An 18,378-nucleotide genomic window follows, 5' to 3' on the forward strand; every position below is an offset into this window, starting at 1 on the left:
TTTCACTAGCTCAGAACCTCACATACCATGAAATTAATTTTTCAGTTGATCCCTCACATGAATGATAACGTTATTTTTTTCCCCAAGATAATTGTTTGCACCTTACACATCTATTCCATTTGGATATACTATGAAATATATGGCAGTCTTTTTGCTGTTTGTTTTAGAGGTAAAATCTTTCAGTCATTTTTTAAAAATTAGTGGCAATGTAAAAAATCCAAGCCAATCCAAGAGGATATCTTCAGTCATTGACAGCTATTCTAAGCTTTCAATCATCCACCAGAAGCTGATTGAAAACTATAGATCATTATGACCTCACAGTGTTTTTAATGAGGAAATCATTACATCATAATGAAAACCAATACAGTGCTCAAGTTCATGTTGAGCGAGGCTGAATTGCTGTCTCCTGGGAACCAGGGACTCTGAAGAAAAATGAGAGTACTAGTAGGTAATGAGCTGAGCTTGAACTCCTATTGTCGTTGTGAAAACCACTAGCGCAATCTTTGAATTTATAAACTGGAAGCTATACAATAGGAGCAAAGAGAATATGTTTTCTTTCACTTGGGCATCATTTGTCTGCTCCTAGAATATCTTATGTAGCTCTAATACCCACAGTCCAAGAAAGAGATTGATGGAAGTAAAAAGCATTTGAAGAAGACTTATAAGAATAATTTGAAATTATGCCATTCCAGAGCACAATTTTGAGGTTTACAGAGAAGTAACTCAAGTTTAAATATCTAAGAAATAGAAATTTGCTTTTAGACTCTTCAGTCTAGCAAAGAAAGATTGGAAAAAAGTTTCAAGGACACACAACTGAAACAAGATAGAAATATACCAGACATGACGTCTGTAATGTGACTGTAATTGACCACTGGCACTTGGAGTCAGAGCACTGCAGTGATATTGGACAATTAATCTAAAAAGGAAGAATTAGAGAGAAATCAGCTGACTTGTGGTTATCAGTGGAAAGAGTCTTTCTGAAAGGAACTGGAAAAATGTCTGTTCTGTAGAAATCATGAAAGGAATAGAGACAGGAAGAGAGAGGTTATATTTGATGACATGAGCTGATTTAATGAAAAGTACAAACAGGAAGACATTCGCAACTTCAGTAACACTCTGCTCATTTATCTGAACAACTGATAGAAGAAATGTATGTACTGCATAGAGCACAGCTGAGTAACAGTATTTTTGTGATGAAACCCAGAACGCCTTTAACAGTGGTGTGGAGATGATATATAAACATAGGTGACAAATTTGAGGAAAGTCAAAACAATGTTTTATAAGGATATTACTGAAGCCAAGGAAGAGTGTTATAATATAAGTCTGCAAAAGATAATCAAAAATCTTTCTACAAATACATTGACAAGAAAAGGAGGACTAGGGAGAATATTCAGTCCCTATTGGATGCAGAAGGAACAACAGTGACAAGGGATGAAGACAAGGCTGAGGTACTTAATGCTTTCTTTGCCTCAGTCTTTAATAGTAAGGGAAGTTGTTCCCCCTGTGTAAAAACCCAAGAGTTAGAGGAGCAGAATGTGGCTCCCATGATCCAAGAGGAGGCGGTTAGAGACTTGCTTGCCCAGCTAGACACCCACAAGTCTATGGGGCCGGATGGGATCCACCCAAGAGTATTGAAGGAGCTGGAGGATGTCCTTTCCAAACCCCTTTTCATCATCTTCCAGTGGTCCTGGCTGACTGGGGAAGTTCCACTAGACAGGAGGCTGGCTAATGTTGTGCCCATCTACAAGAAGGGTTGCAGGGAGGATCCGGGGAACTACAGGCCTGTCAGTCTGACCTCAGTGCTGGGGAAAGTCATGGAACAGGTGATCTTGAGTGCTATCATGAAGCACATGCAAGAGAACCGGATGATCAGGCCCACTCAACACGGGTTCACGAAAGGCAGAACTTGCCAAACTAACCTGATCACCTTCTATGACAAAGTGACTCGACTACTGGATGAGGGAAAGGCTGTGGATGTAGTCTTCTTCGACTTCAGGAAATCCTTTGACACAGTTTCTCACAGCATTCTGCTTCAGAAACTGTCAGCCTCTGGCCTGGACAGGCGCACACTCTCCTGGGTTGAAAACTGGTTGGATGGCCGGGCCCAGAGAGTGGTGGTCAATGGAGTTAACTCCAGCTGGAGGCCAGTTACAAGTGGGGTTCCCCAGGGCTTGGTACTGGGTCCAGCCCTGTTCAATGTCTTTATCGATGACCTGGATGAAGGCATTGAGTGCACCCTTAGCAAGTTTGCAGATGACACTAAGCTGGGAGGAAGTGTGGATCTGGTGGAGAGTAGGGAGGCTCTGCAAAGGGATCTGAACAGGCTGGACCGCTGGGCTGAAACCAGTGGGATGAGGTTTAACAAGGCCAAATGCCAGGTCCTGCACTTGGGGCATAACAACCCTATGCGGTGCTACAGACTGGAGAAGTCTGTCTAGAAAGCTGCCTAGAGGAGAAGGACCTGGCGGTGTTGATTGACAGCTGACTGAACATGAGCCAGCAGTGTGCCCAGGTGGCCAAGAAGGCCAATGGCATCTTGGCTTCTATCAGAAACGGTGTGACCAGCAGGTCCAGGGAGTTTGTTCTCCCTATGTACTCAGCACTGGTGAGACCGCACCTTGAGTACTGTGTTCAGTTCTGGGCCCCTCACCACAAGAAGGATGTTGAGGCTCTGGAGTGTGTCCAGAGAAGAGCAACGAAGCTGGTGAGGGGGCTGGAGAAGTCTTATGAGAAGTGGCTGAGAGAGCTGGGGTTGTTTAGCCTGGAGAAGAGGAGGCTGAGGGGAGACCTTATTGCTCTCTACAACTGCCTGAAAGGAGATTGTGGAGAGGAGGGAGCTGGCCTCTTCTCCCAAGTGACAGGGGACAGGACAAGGGGGAATGGCCTCAAGCTCTGCCAGGGGAGGTTCAGGCTTGACATCAGGAAAAAAATTTTCATGGAAGGGGTCATTAGGCCCTGGAACAGGCTGCCCGGGGAAGGGGGGGGGGAAGGGGGGGGGTGAGTCACCTTCCCTGGAGGTGTTTAAGGGATGGGTGGACGAGGTGCTGAGTGGCATGTTTTAGGGAGTGTTAGGAATGGTTGGACTCAATGACCCAGTGGGTCCCTTCCAACCTAGTGATTCTATAATTCTATGATTCTATGAATGATGTTTAAATATTAGACTAAAAAAAAGGAGAATTCTGCAGGAGAGGAAGAAGCCATCACCACTCAAGACATACAAATATGTTGGGTCGGTACAAAACTATTTTCCATTTTTAACCATCAACTTTGAAGCAGTATATCTCAGGTTAGAATAAAAATTTATTACTTGAAATACGAGCCATTATAATGTACACATTTTTGCCAACAAAAACAAGTGTATTTATTACAGTAACATAGAATTCTGGAGTCTTGGAACTGATTAATTCTTCAAAGGCATTTTAAGCTTCTGCTTGGTTGTGGAAAATCTCTTCTTGGAGGCAGTTGTTGAGATGCTTGAAGATGGGGTAATCAGTGAGAGGGAGGTCTGGTGAGTAAGCTGGGTGAGATGGAGTTTGATAGCCTAGTTCCTGCAGCTTCTGCAGAGTCATTTGAAAGAGACGCAGTCAGTCAGGCATTGTTATGGAGAAGAATTCGTCCTTTTCGATTAATTGATGTTGAATAGAAACATTGCAATTCTTCTGCATTTTGTTGTTTTCCTGGCAATGCTTCTCCGCTGTGATGGTTTCTCCAGTATTCAAGAAATTGTAGTGAATGATTTCACTTGCTGACCAACAAAGAGCAATCATGACTTCTTCTGATACAATTTCAGTTTGGGGAAATGTTTTGATGCTTCACTGCAGTCCAGCCACTGCACAGAACACTGTCTGTTGTATGGAATCCATTTTCCTTTACATGTTACAATGTGATCAAGAAATTGGTTTTGCTGTGCAAAAGAAACGCAGACTTCAGAATGGCATTTTAAAAAATGTTTGTTGTGCAGCACTCATTTGTTGAGCTTTTTGATTTTCCAGTTTGGTCAAATGTTGGACAACTGTTGAATGGTCAATGTATACTTCTTCTGCAATCTCTCAAGTTGTTTTTGTGGGTCTGCTTCAGTGCTGGTTCTCAACTGGTTGTCAACTGTTGTAGAAGGATGTTAGTGTTCTTCCTTATATTCAAGGCTCTTGATTCTGTTACAAAATTTTTGGAACAAATGTTGAGCTGTACTTTTGTTGACAGTCCCCTGACCGAATGCTTTGCTGATATTGCTAGCAGTTTCTGCTGCTTTACATTCCCTTTTGAGCTTATACAACAAAATCACTCAAATTTGCTTTTCTTCCATCTTTAATCTGACAGTGTAATATCAAAAAAAAAAAACCCAGTGAGAATAAAACCATTAGCATAAATAAGTAGAGCAAATGTTGCACTTTAAAATGGTGTACAACTTGAACACAGTTAAATAAAAGTTTAATCCAAATTAAGCATCACAGCTTATAATAGTGACTAAAATGCCAATCATTTTTGCACCAACCTAATAGATTCATGGCACAGGGGCGAGGGATAATGAAACAAAAGGAGAACCTAAAGGAAATGTAAGTTCCACAGTGTTCAACAGGAACATTAAAAGAGAATTTGTCTTTAGCCGAAGAAATACAAAGAGAAGGAAAAGTAGTTTTTGAGGGGTGAGTTACACAAAATGTAGGATTACATTGGTCTGGTACAGCTTTTAGATTTGCAGATTGCAGAGCTAAGAAGACTGAACTTCTTTAATGTGAAATATTTAAAGGAGAAAGCTTTTCATTTTAATAATAAAATAAAGCTTTTAATAATAAAATAAAGCTTTAAAGGAGAAAGTTTTTCATTGTAATTGAGGGCATGGAGACAGTTTAATCTTTTTTGAATAAAAATCTTTATAAAGGACTCAGGTTGAGATATTTTGGTAAACACTTGGCTTCCAAAGAGTAAAAATGCTGTGTTTTTAAAGTGTTGTTTGAAATAGACACTTTGGCAAAAGGAAAAAGAAAACTGAATTTACTGTGGGAAACAAGTGAGGGAAAGGTATTCTGACAGTACTTTCAATTAAAAATCTACAGGTGCTGTACTTACTTGAAGATACAAATTTTACAGGCTCTGTCGCTAAAAAAGCAAAGATAAGATAATCACGAGGGAAAACTAAGCAGTAGGAGACATAAATTTCTGTTGTTTCCATAGGAAAGCCTACATTGAGTCCTTACACTATAGGTAGTATATAACAATTCACAGTCTCAAGACCTCAATTTTTGGTGATTTTCCTGATGAAAAGTTTTTCTGATGTTCTCTTTTTAATGAATATAATTTTATGAGAAGGCATTACATACATTATAGAGTGCACGTTATTTGCAGCCCAGTGTCATATGTACTATTGTGTACAGTACAAAAGATACTAGCATTTTATAGTAAATTATTATAAAAACATTATGAATATTGGACTGTCCTGACAGCTTTCTTATTTTTCTATCAAGAATTGTAAAATCTTAGTCTCACTACCATTATTCAGCTGCTGCCTTGAGATATTTGTTCTTACTTTTCATAAAAAGGAGTTTAAGACTTCTTTATACACACAAACATATATTGTCTTATTTACGTATACTCACTGTGTATCTCTAGATTTGTTTTAACACTGGCAGTTTTTGCAGTAGACATCTTGTGTAGGGCATTCAGTTTATTATAGATGTCAGATCCTCATGGGCCATGGCTTTTGCCAGATGAAGCACTTTTGATTTTGAGGCTGATGAAACACAGTGCTATTATTGATCCGTGCATGACACAGCCTGTCTCTCTGCTGGCAGAGTGTAGCAACATTTATCCAGGAATTTGTGAAATGTCACTCGGATCATGTTCATAAGGTAAACTGTGCAAAAACCAGGATTCAAGCTGAGACTCCATGAGGAATTGGAGGCGACTCTCTTATTCCTTCATCCTATCATCTAGGTCAACCAGGTGGTATCTGTTAAAACAATGTCTGTGTTTTATATTAGGTGTTGAACATAAGACTACCACTTGAAACACCCCGTGCAATGTAGTCATACTGTTGCTTTAGTTTTTTAGCTCCAACCAGAAAACTCAGCTTATATTCTCTAAAAGAATTTGACTGGTTTTGCTTTTCCCTGCTTGTCATTAAGATCTCAGAAAGGAATAGTGGTCAGAAAGTATGTATGACTGTTGCTACACATAAAACTGATGAAGTACTGATATTTACATATCTTGTTTCTTTATTAATTATGATCGAAAAGAGCTGTGCATTTTTGTTAGCATCAAAAGCATGTAATGTAAAAAATACTGAAAAGTATGCTAAGTAATATAAAACAAGCTTCCATATACTACTTATGTATTTGTAAAGGGTCAAATGTGACTTTTCCAGACATTTTTATACCTAGTGTTTCAGCGATAGACTCGCTGTTGTTTGTGAATGGATGTTGTACCTTCTCATTAAAAAAATTGTTCTAAAGTGTAAAAAAAGTCACAGAAAGGTGCAATTATTAGTTTTCATTTTCTGTTTCTAGAACAGTTATAGCAGTAACAATTTGAAAGTTAACCCTGAAGAAAAAATATAGTTCTTGTTGTATTTGCCAACATTTTCAGTTTTAACCATTAAAATATTTTTAAAAGTCTCTAGATCATCTGATTTAAAAATCACTTAGTAGTTAAAGCAAGAAGAAACAAGTTTTATTGAAGTTAAATGATGAGTTTGGCTTTCTTTCTTCAAGTATAACAAGGATTTTCTTTTCTTTCTGTAAGATAATTTCTGTAGTTTTAATTCCACAAGGCCAAATCCAGTTTTAAATGAAGTATCATGTGAATGACCACCAAAAGATGCTTAGTCTCAAATTTAAAAATATCTTTTTGGGATGGCTTTTTTGTGGAATTTTTTACTTATGGGTATGGGTTTATTTTGCAAAGGTCCACAGGTTGGACAAATACTGATGTCTGTTTCTGGTGAACATGAAGGTGGTATTTCATAGCATGAAGGCCATCTGCTTGTCAAACCTACTGCTTTTCATAGTAGAACTGTTGCCAGCTTGTCACACATTATTTCTTGCAGAAGATTTCACAGAGGATATTTATTTTGTGATTTAGCAGTAGCAAGGCACTCTGGAATTGATATATCTTGGTTTTGGCACCACACATGAAATACACATATTGGAAGAAAGAAACAATTCTAAGAAGTTTTCAACATATTAACTATGAGAAAAGATTGGGAGTGTGTAATTAGTGAAATCTATGAAATAACAGATCAACGATGAAGACTAGAGGAGTGTAATAGCCACTTCCAATGCGTGAACGATCATTTAAAAGGACTAGTGGTCAGTTTGTGCTTCCATCTCCTTTAAGGAGAATAGATTTAGTTTTTGAAGAAAGATTATCTAGATATAAAGGCAAATTTTCTCTGAGAGCACTGAATAACTGCAGAAAGTTGCTGGAAGAATATTCTCTGTAGTTAAACCAAAATTTTCAGCAATAATCTACTTACGGTCTTGCACACATGCTAAGTCTAATGCATTCTTGTCATCATTACCAGCCTTACCCTTGTTGCAATTGATTTTTTTTTTTTTTGTCATCATTCTAAAATTAAAGACTTTTTTCTTAGCTAACTAGCACAGGAAAAATATCTTCATAATGAAGACTCTTAGCAGTGGAGCTAGCAGCTAGTACTTGCAAACCTTTACTCCTTGGACTCCAAGTTCTCCTTTTCCCCCATGCACCTTATTATTATTTGGTTTCTCGTAAGGTGTATCCATTATTAGATTAGATTAGATTAGATTAGATTAGATTAGATTAGATTAGAAAGCAGGACTGTAATGACAGCTCCCACATTTTCTCCTTGGGGGAGCAATGTCAGAAACCAAACATATTTAGGTCCTTTTTAACTGCTCCAGATTTCAGAAGGGGAATCCCCTTCTTCACCGGTTAAGTTCTGTTAGGTCTTCTGCAAAGCCCCGAGTTCCTGTCTTTGACTCTTGTTTCCTTACCCACCCCATACTGAAGATTTCTTTGTCTGGTTTATTGCACAAAAGAAAGTACCATTTTTATTAAAGCTTGCATGTTACTCCAGCTTTCTCATTCACACAGTCCATTGTTTAGGCTTGTACTTTCAAAGTTAATGTTGGTGCTCTGTTGCCTGGCTACTCCCTTTCACTACAGGAAGAAACTTCAAAAGACACATCATAGCCGGGAGTACAAACCAGAACTGTACAGCCATTCTCATCACTTTACCAGGGAAGATACATGAGCCTTCAGACTGCATTCAATTTTTTTATTTTTATTTTTTTGTCTTTCTAGGCATGAAGGAATAGGAGTTAAGAACTAAGGCACAGAATCACAGAATCTTAGAAGGGTTTGGCTTAGTAGGGATCATGAAGGTCATGTAGTCCAGCCTCGCTGCAGTGAGGAAGAACATCTTCAACTAGATCACGTTGTTCAGAGCCCCAACCTGACCTTGAATGTTTCCAGGGATGAGGCTTCTACCACCTCTCCGAGCAACCTTTTCCAGTGTTTCACCACCCTCAGTGAAAAAAAAAATTCTTCCTGATATCTAGCCTAAACTTATCTTTTAGTTTAAAACTATTAGTCCCGTCCTGTTGCTATAGGCCCTGCTAAAAAGTTTTTCCCCATCTTTCTTAGAAGCCCCCTCTAAGTACTGGAAGGCTGCAATAAGGTCTCCTCAGTGTCTTCTCCGAGGTGAACAACCCCAACTCTCTCAGCTTCTGTTCACAGGAGAGATGTTCAGGCCTTTCATCATTTTGTGGCCCTCCCCTGGAACCACTCCAACAGGTCCAAGTCTTTCCTGTGCTGAGGGCTCCAGAGCTGGATTCCAGGTGTAGTCTCACTAGAGCGGAGTAGAGGGGCAGAATCACTTCCCTTGACCTGCTGGCCACGCTTCTTTTGATGCAGTCCAGGATACGGTTGGCCTTCTGGGCTCCAAGTGCATATTGCCAGCTCATGTCCAGCTTCTCATCCACCAGGACCCCCAGGTCCTTCTTGGCAGGGCTACTCTTGATCTCTTCATCCCTCATCCTGTATCAATACTGAGGGTTGCCCCAGTCCAGGTGCAGGACTTTGCACTTTGTTGAACCCCGTGAGTTTTTTGCCAGCCTGCTTCTCCAGCTTGTCAAGGTCCCTCCGGATAGCATCTCATCCGTCAGGGGTGTCAACCTCACCATTCAACTGGGTGTCATCTGCAAACTTGCTGAGGGTGAACTTGATCCCATCCTCTATGTCACTGATTAAGATATTAAGCAATGCTGGTGCCAGAACAGACCTCTGAGGGACACTCCTTGTCACTGATCTGCATCTGGACATTCAGCTATTGACCACTACTCTCTGTGTGTGACCACCAAGCAATTTCTTATCTACTGAATAGTCCATCTATCAAATCCACATCTTACCAATTTAGAGAGCAGGATGTTGTGGGGGACCATGTAAAAGGCCTTAGAGAAGTCCAGATAGATGACATCTGTTGACGGCATCTTCGTCAGCAGCAGGAAGTGTTACAACTAAGGCTACTTCTGAGAAAAAGAAAAAAAAAAAAAAAAAAAAAAAGTGCTATCTGGGAACTACACCTGGAATTCCTTTTTAAATATGGTTACCTACAGCATTCCTTCCTTGGGATTGTCCCCATTTTTGTCTGCCTTATACCCCACATTTTCCAGAATTCTTTGGCATCTCTACAGAAGTCAGACACTAATACTCTCCTTGTAACCTCGAGGAAAGTTGGGGTTTTTTTTTGTGATTTTGAAGCCATACTGAAGTGCCTGAAGTGCCTGGTCCTCATGAAGTCAGCTACAGCTAGAGGAAGTATAAGAATCTTCATACTTCCTTAGTAATGTTTTCACCTTCTAATTTGTTCTCCTAAAGTTTCCTTAGCAATTAATGAAGTGGACTGTTCCCCTATTTTGTGTCATGTTCAGGTTCATTCTGCATCACCCCAGGCTACCTATGGTGCCTAATGTGGCAAGAGCTCCAGGTTATTCTCAGTAATGGAGACTGTATGACTAGCCATAGCATGTCTCACAGGATTCAAAAGCACTGGAAAAGGATTTATTCTTCAGTGGCTTGACTGGGCTGCTGTGCACTGTTTTCTGTTCATTTGTAGATTGAATGACCACAGGTGGTCTTGTGGTCTTCAGGGTGTTATGTACACCAAAGAGAAATGTGTAATGTTGTCTGTACTTGTATTTCAATGAAGGAAGCAGAAGAGGATGAAGGAAGTACTAAGAGACAGCAGCTGTAGGTCTGGTTCAAGCTGGGATGTTAAATTGCAGGGATTAGGCACAACTACATTGTGAATGTATGTGAAAATAATTAATTGCCCAAATGAGTCATAATATTGATGATAATCATGATATAGGGAAGGTGTATTTCATTTCACACATTAGGCTGAAAACATGACTTTTTCTTCTGATGGTCTCTTCAGCCATTTAATATGTTATATAAGAAATACTTTACCCTAAAATTATTCATTTATGTCTGTAATTTTAGCTATGGTTCCAATGATAGCATAAATTACAAATTAAAGATAAGACTATGAGGGTTAATTTACAAGAATCCAGGGATGAATTACTGTTTTAATTTATATGCAATATGTTTTAAAGGTAATTTTTAAATGCATTTCATGATTTTCAAAAATATCCCTGTCTTCACATACCCCCCTCAACGTTTGTCATCACCTCCCTTTTACCTCTCAAAAGTGGCTAGCAATATGCCTTTATTTCCTTATGTGGAAATGTCAACAGTAGATTATTTGTGCAGTTATCAGCTTTGTGACTAGAAGAAATCAGGTTTTTAATTTTTTTTTCAACCCTTTGTTGTCTATTTTTATTTTTGTCCTGCTAGATGAGACTAATGAACTTTTCTAGTAATTAAATTTGTTGATACTGTTTACACTTAAAATGCTATGCTTTTACATAGCTGTATATATAAAAGAGAAAATAAAAAAAATAAATGTGAGAACATTTGTTCATCTTTTGTTGATACTTGAAGAATTTAAAAATTGTATTTTTAAATAATTGCATAAAATTAAATATAGAGCTATCTTTATAAATTTCGTTTCTTGAATATTGCAATTCACTTCTGAAAATACCTCTGATGTACGTATTTTTTAGTAATTTTTAATCTCGAATACTTATATCACTCACTCAAACCTTAGTATCTTTCAGACATATTTTCTGTAAGTTGACAAAATGGTCTCCAATGGTTGAAAAGCTGAGATTGAAGCAAACAGAAACAATATATAAAAAGGGGGGCAGATTATGGGAGATGGAACGGCTTTCCATACAAACACAAAATTCCTGCCCACTTATATTTCAGATGCAAAAATATTGCAGTAGAAAATGTTCATTCTCTAAAACAGATAAAAATGAGGAATGCTCAAATAAATATTTCACCATTCTTTCAGCTGTTTTGTTTCTTTCTTCCTTGCATATTCTTTTAAAAATAATTTTAATTTTTAAGGAGACAAAGCTGTATGCTTTGGAACTAAGTGAGTAAATTAAAAAAAAAGTTTAAAAACAGTCTTTAAAATAGCATTTTCATTTTGATTTCTCTCTATTTTATGTGAGCTATATGGAAAACAGATGGAAGCATTATTAATTTTTTCCCCCAATGAGTTTTAGTGCAGCATATTTGTATGTGTTATCTGAAACATATGAATACTTAGTATTGCTGCTGTTAAATTCGTAATGAGTTGTAGGGATTGTGAAATTCCCTGACTGGCTCTCATGCAAGTAGTTCATTTGCAGTGCTTAGAAGTGTTAAGATTAAGCAGGGGGAATATGGCAAGCACTATCCCTGACCCTAGATGAAAAATTCAAATTTCTAGCTTTATGAGTTTGCCCCAACTCTCATGGTTGGTGAAAATCAGATAAATGTTGTGTAACCCTGAAGAAAAATCTTGCAGTAAGACCTTGTAAAAGATGGCATGGATTTCATGTCTTATATTGAAAATACTCTGGTAAATGCAAAGGTGTGGAAATCTTGGGGCAAATTTTATGTATCAGATGGAAGTCTTTGCTTCTATATAAGAAAACTTAATATGCACAGGCACATTCAGTGTTGGAAAACCCAAGTCAACTTGTATTTGTTTAAAGACAAGGGGGTGGGTACATGGAAAATTCGTTTTAGACTTCAGCCACAGTTTCACAACTAGTTTGCCATAACATTCAGAAATTTTAAAGTGGGACAAAATGTTGTGAAATATCTCTGGTTATATTTTCAATTTTAATTTAATTGTAGTAAAACTTAATGTACCATGTTGTGTCTTTGTAGATATTAATACTTCAAATAAGTTAAACCACGTATGTAAGATATGGTATAATACCTTGTGATCTTAAATTTTTTTTAAGAAATATTAATTTTTTTAATTCTGTAATTTTTATCCAAAAACATTAGGGCCTTAAAGACAAGGTCCTACACATCTGTGTATTCTGGCAGTTTGCATCTCCACATTGGAAATTCAGTGCCCACAAGAATTAAAATACATAGTTGTGATTATATAAGTGATCATAATGAAACTACATGTGTAAGTAATGTTACTTACATAGTTAATAGTCCTTAGATTCCTTTGAAATTTGCAAGGACAGATGGAGTGCTGCATCTGCTTTAGTAGAAAAACAAGATAGTCTTATGATGTACAGAAATTAGGCATGGGATGCAGCAATGTTTACTCATATGGAGACATGAAATGAAATGAAATGAAATGAAATGAAATGAAATGAAATGAAATGAAAGTCATAGAAAATGCAAGCTAAAATAGAAGTGCTACAGGTCAAAACTCTCATCTTCGAATTTTTTTATAATACAGATGGAGTGTTTCAGAATCATTTTCATCATATTAAAAAATTGTTGCCTATATTATTACTAAGTTTTTTCTTATTTTCCATAGTTTATTTTAAAATCATTTGCTGCGCAATATGCAGTTCTGTACTCAGGTTTGTCTGTTGTTTATAAAATGTTTATAAAATGTGTTCTGGTCTTGACCTATGTGATATTGTTATTCTCTACAAAAAGAAAAAAACAAAACAAAATGAAACAAAATTTGAAATGGGCCTATCTGCTCTGATTTTATTGATTTTAATTTTTTTATTGTTTCATAAGATGTCGTAGCCAGATCAAATGTCCTGATTCTAGGCTTCTATAAATTGTAGAAGAAATTTGAATATGAAGCAGCTGTAAAACAGCTGGCTTAAAATTACACGTAAAACATTTTTTATGAAGTGGTATACAGTAAATAGTCCTTTATAAACAAAAATTACTCTGATAAATACTAGTGCACAATTAAGAAGGCATTTAAGGACTTTGTTGAGTCTTTGTTAGTAACTACAACTGTATTCCCAACAGTAAGTGAAGTTGTATTTTTCATGTGTGAAAGAGCTGTTTTGTGGATAGCAGTGTAAACACTGCTTTTATAAAGCTAGTGAACTGCAATTGTGTTACCGTGACAGTATCAATAGGACAACTATCTTTTTTCTTTAGTAAAATGCTTGAGATGAGAAAGTATATCTCTTTTCTGCATTGTAGTATCTGTATTTCTCTGCTGAAAACTAATTTAAACAGTTCATGAGAGATTGACATTTTCAGTGCCTTAAACATCCTTAAAAGCTGCTTTGCTCATTGCAAGCCATATTTAGTATGACCTCATAATAATGTGGCACACCTCAAGTGTCATACCTGTCTTTACTATACTCATCGAAGCTATGTTCATCTATACTAGACAACTGCACTTCAAGGAAAGATTTTTTTTTTTCTTGATAGGCAATTAGCAGTAATTAGGAAGATTCACTTCAGTAAGATGTCAACATGAGATTGTTTAAAAAAGTTGAATGTCAGTGGCTTTAAAAGAGGATTATTTTTCCCTGACACATAGGTATGGCATATGAAACATGAAATGTTAATTTAACTTTTCTGCTTATTATTCATGCACAATATTATTTTGTCATTCAGATACTACACTGACAGAGTGCAAAGGGTGTTAAAATAGTGCTGCTAGAATAAAAAGAGGATTAATCTACCATTGGCCAATTAGCCAAAGGGTACTTAATGGTCTCTAAAGGCTACTGAAGTCTAACAACTAGCTAAAGCACTGGCAAAAAGTCCTCTATATTACCTTCATTTACTTGACATTTTGTGAAACAGAGTCAGCTGCTGATAACTGCATTTGGCTCAAGAAAAAAAGATTGAGTGATACAGTGGATTTAGCTAAAATTTTAGAAGAATAAATGACAAATAACTTACACATTTTAAAACTTTTTTTTTGCTTTGGGTGTCTTTGTATCAACTTCAGGGTAGGATATTAAGTTGCCTAAGACTTCTGTTTCGTATTTTGTCTTCATGTCTGGAATGTTAAGTAATCAATCACTTAAAGCACTTGCATGAAAAAAACTTTCACTGAGGATTTGGAGTTATTTGCCCTTTGTCTATACAGTCACATTAAGTATTCAGCACAGTTCACTTTTTAGTCTGGTATATATCTTTTCATGTTTTCAGATAACTATATACCATCTTTATTAATTTTTAGCTTTTTTTTCTGTAACTCATGAAGCAGAGGTAGGTTTTGCTTCAAGAGAACAAAATCAGGGTCAAGATTGGAGAGACTGGCTCAATAAATTTTGCCTTGGATATTGTAAATATGCTTATCATTATCTCATAATAACAATTGATAGAGTGTGTAAAATCATAAATACCCAACTCCATGTCTGCAAATATATTTTGAAAAGTTCTTTCATGGTTTATATGTGCAATAAGTACTGCTTATCTTGTATATTTTTTATGACCAATGTAAGGATGTGAGAAAATAGCATTCTATTTAAAATCTTTAGATGAGCAGTGTTAGATTTTAAAATAGAACTTGGTACAGATGCTATGCTTATAGCAAGTGTAATTTATTACCTGTTGTGGCAAAGTTTTTAGGCAAAGGGAAAAGGAGTTGACTTCATGTTTCTTACAGTTATCTCTATAAACACTGTAGTATTTTTGTCTGCCAGGGTTTTAGGGTGGGAAACTACAAAGCAAATATGGCTTTTAGACAGCTGAGGATATTCAGATTAGTTATACTTGGATTACAAAATGGATAGTAAAATAAGGTTATGTCGTTGCTTAAAAAGTGTTTCAAGAATACCTCGTTTACATCCTGTTTTATAATTTTGCCCAGAAATACATTCTATATAATATATCCCGCAAATATAAATGTATGGGATGTAGTAGTAGTAGGGCAACAGCAGTAGTAGTGCAACAGCAGCCATCACCGACAGAAGTATCATTTTCATACATGACACTTGCTGGAGGAGGGAGAGTCTGTGGTAAACTGAGCTAGAAGCTCCTCACAGGGTTGTTGTGATGCCAAGGAGTAATAGGCCATTCCAGGAGTTTCCTACATTAATCCATTGGGCCTTCCACATAGCTGTCTTTCTGAGCAGAGGCTTTATGCTAAAAAACACTTGCTGAGTCACTGGAAGTTTTACAATGACTACAAAGGAACTGAGATTTCATCACTTATCCCTTTGTGTGCAGCAAAACAGTGTGTCATGGGTATACCAGGAGCAGGGAGATCAAGATAGATGACTGTTAAAATATTGAATCTTTAAACATCTGTTAAGCCAAAACACTCTGGAGGAGGTGCAGCAGACAAAGGCCGCTACATCGTGGAGGAACAGCGGTAGCCTGCCTTTACCAGCATCTGGTGTAGCTGGTGTTTAAGATTCTGCCTTTCATCCTGGTGACCTCTTCCCCTGGAGTAAATCCTTTTTACTCTGTCAGTCAGGTTCTGTGTGCACGGTAGCACACACACAACTGCCCCCCCCTTCACGCTGTTTAAAGAAGCAAAAAGAACAAAAGACTTGACCTAAGATTAGTGAGTGGAGAGGGACAGCAGAGCAATGAACTTGCTTCTTGAGTAAATGCAAGGAATATATAATTAAGCATAAATATCTTGCGGAGGCATGGGGGGCTGTTTATCACATCCTACAAAGATTTACATAGAGTTTTCACATATCCTTTCACTGTATTGTAAATGGAAGAGTAGTACAATAGAATTATCAAATCAGTAGCACCATTTATGTTGTCTCTAGAGCTATTAAGAAACAACTTTCTTGATTTCTCTGATTGCAATTGTGTGTCTGTCTTTATCTGCTTTTGTAAGTTAGGGGTTGTTTGGCTTGTGCACCATATACTACTTTCACTTCACCTTTGTAGTTCTCATGCTGATATGAATTTACATAAATTCATATTTTAAATATTGTTTTTCTACTTCCTGACCAATTCAGCACTGTTCTATTTGGTACCTCACCCGTGGAAGCCCTTTCATTTTCAATATATTGCTGTCATTTTGCAGAATATGGCCACTGCAATCATGGCATTTCAGACCAAATGCATATTGGTAGCAGCAATAGCCTAAGAAACTTCTGGGAGTCACAAGCTATGTTGAGCAGATCTGGGGATATGTCTAGTTTTAATTAGAGATATTGAACTATCCAAGATTTTTTTTTTTTTTGCTTTTCTTTTTATGAATAATTTATTATAGAGACACTGAATCACGAAATTCTGTATGTAGAAATATTGGCTATACTGGATAAATTAACCTAATTCTTATATCTTTCTATGTTATATCTTTCTGTACTACTACTGGTTTTGTTTATTAAAGTAGTCTTCATGTTGTCTTTACTCAGGATTGTAAGAATAATATATCAGATTAAGGAATACCCAGTTAGATAAAAACATTAACACTGTTTCTCTTGTTCAAAAATGACAGCAGTCACAGAAGAAAATGGAAAGAGTAACCCCTTTACTAAGAACAGTACTTAGATAAATATGTAAACTACCCATTTGGCTTTAATAAATACACTTCAGTATGATGTACTGTTAGAGTTTTAACTTTAAATGAGCAATGCATTTTCTTGTATCCGTGATATTTTTTTAAGCTAATGCAAAATCTACAAGCATTCTCATGTTATTCATAATAGGAATAAAAATAAACATGACCATAAGTAGTTTTTCTTTTATTTGCATATATGTGTGATCTTTAGATGATCAGTATGGAAGTGTGTGTGTATACACACGTGTGTGTATATGTACATGTGTAAATAAAAAGTTTTTTCTAATAGCATCAAACAGTATAAAATCTGGTTTTGAGTTAAATAATAAAATACCTGGAAGTAGACTACTGTCTTTAAGCTTGTCACCCAAGTTTCTTTGTTTACCAGTGTATAGTCAGACATACACTTAATCATTTTGAGATCTAGTATCTTCTCCACTATCTTATCAGGATTCTTCATAAAGGAAAGGAGGTTTTGCCCTTTGAGATATTTCAATACAATTTTGTATAATTGTTCTCTATGTTCCATATGTTACTATATTACCTTCCTTGGAATAATAAGATAGTACTGTAGTTAAACTCTTTAAGGAGCAGGGAGTTGTTAAGCCATTGGTGGCTTTTGGCTGACTACAGATTCTTGAAAGTTAACTGCTAGCATGAAGATTATTTCGGTTTCCCTTTTCTCAGAACAACATTCAATATTATTTAAATTCCATCAGATAATTTATTTAAAAGATTACCTCTGTAAGGAGTACAGTGAAATATATTGTTACGAAGGTTGAATAAGTCTTGTCAGTTGTCAATCAGGTGCAACAAGACTGAGACTTTGTTTGCATGTTATTTATTTGAACTAAATCCCTAACAAGCCTCGTCTGCTAATTGGACTTAGCATTTATGTTGCTAAATGAGAAGCGTTTTGGCTGCAGTATAGGGTGGTAAGACCTACCCAGTGGAATAAACAACTAACATCTGTTATCGTGTCCTGCTCCAGCTTGGCTTTTACCACTTAAGTACCTCAGCCCTAGAGTCAAGGTTATGCAATATGTGGTTCTCTGGCTATGGTGCTTATATGTGAAAGGGAAGAAATAGCACAACATGAGTAAAGACCAGCCAACCAGAAGATATTCAGTGCAGCTGGTCCACTTTGCTTTAACCTCTACAAGCCCTACAAATATCAAAACAAAAGCCAAGGGAAGAGTGAATGTTTTATAGCAGTTGTCAACACAGCAATTCATGTGAGCTTACAGTGGTCATCATTAAAACAAATTTGACATTTAAGCACCTTTTATACACATTGGTGTCTAAGACACCTTTGTATTTCTTCATACTCCGTGTAGAAATAATTACTGAGTCACAGAGAGACTCTAGGTGAACAGGTTTCAACAGTAACTACTGTTACAGTTTTTGCCTGTCATAGTAAGACCAGCAATGTTTACAGTCAAAATTGAATCAGCTTGCTTTTAAAAAAAAATTGTTTGTTTCTAAAGTTAGTTGACTCACCTTCCTGCCAGATTTGATCTTTGCGTGGACTAGAGATTTCAACCAACAACTGTGCAATATAATTTCAGATAATA

At 36.8% G+C, this 18,378-nt stretch overlaps 1 protein-coding gene across 5 annotated transcripts in view; it reads left to right on the forward strand.

Moving 5' to 3' along the window:
- Window positions 1–18,378, forward strand: part of CNTLN (centlein) — a 199,272-nt gene that overhangs the window by 147,628 nt on the left and 33,266 nt on the right. The window lies entirely within an intron of this gene.

This window comes from Cuculus canorus, chromosome Z (assembly GCF_017976375.1).
Source record: "Cuculus canorus isolate bCucCan1 chromosome Z, bCucCan1.pri, whole genome shotgun sequence".
Lineage (NCBI taxonomy): Eukaryota > Metazoa > Chordata > Aves > Cuculiformes > Cuculidae > Cuculus > Cuculus canorus.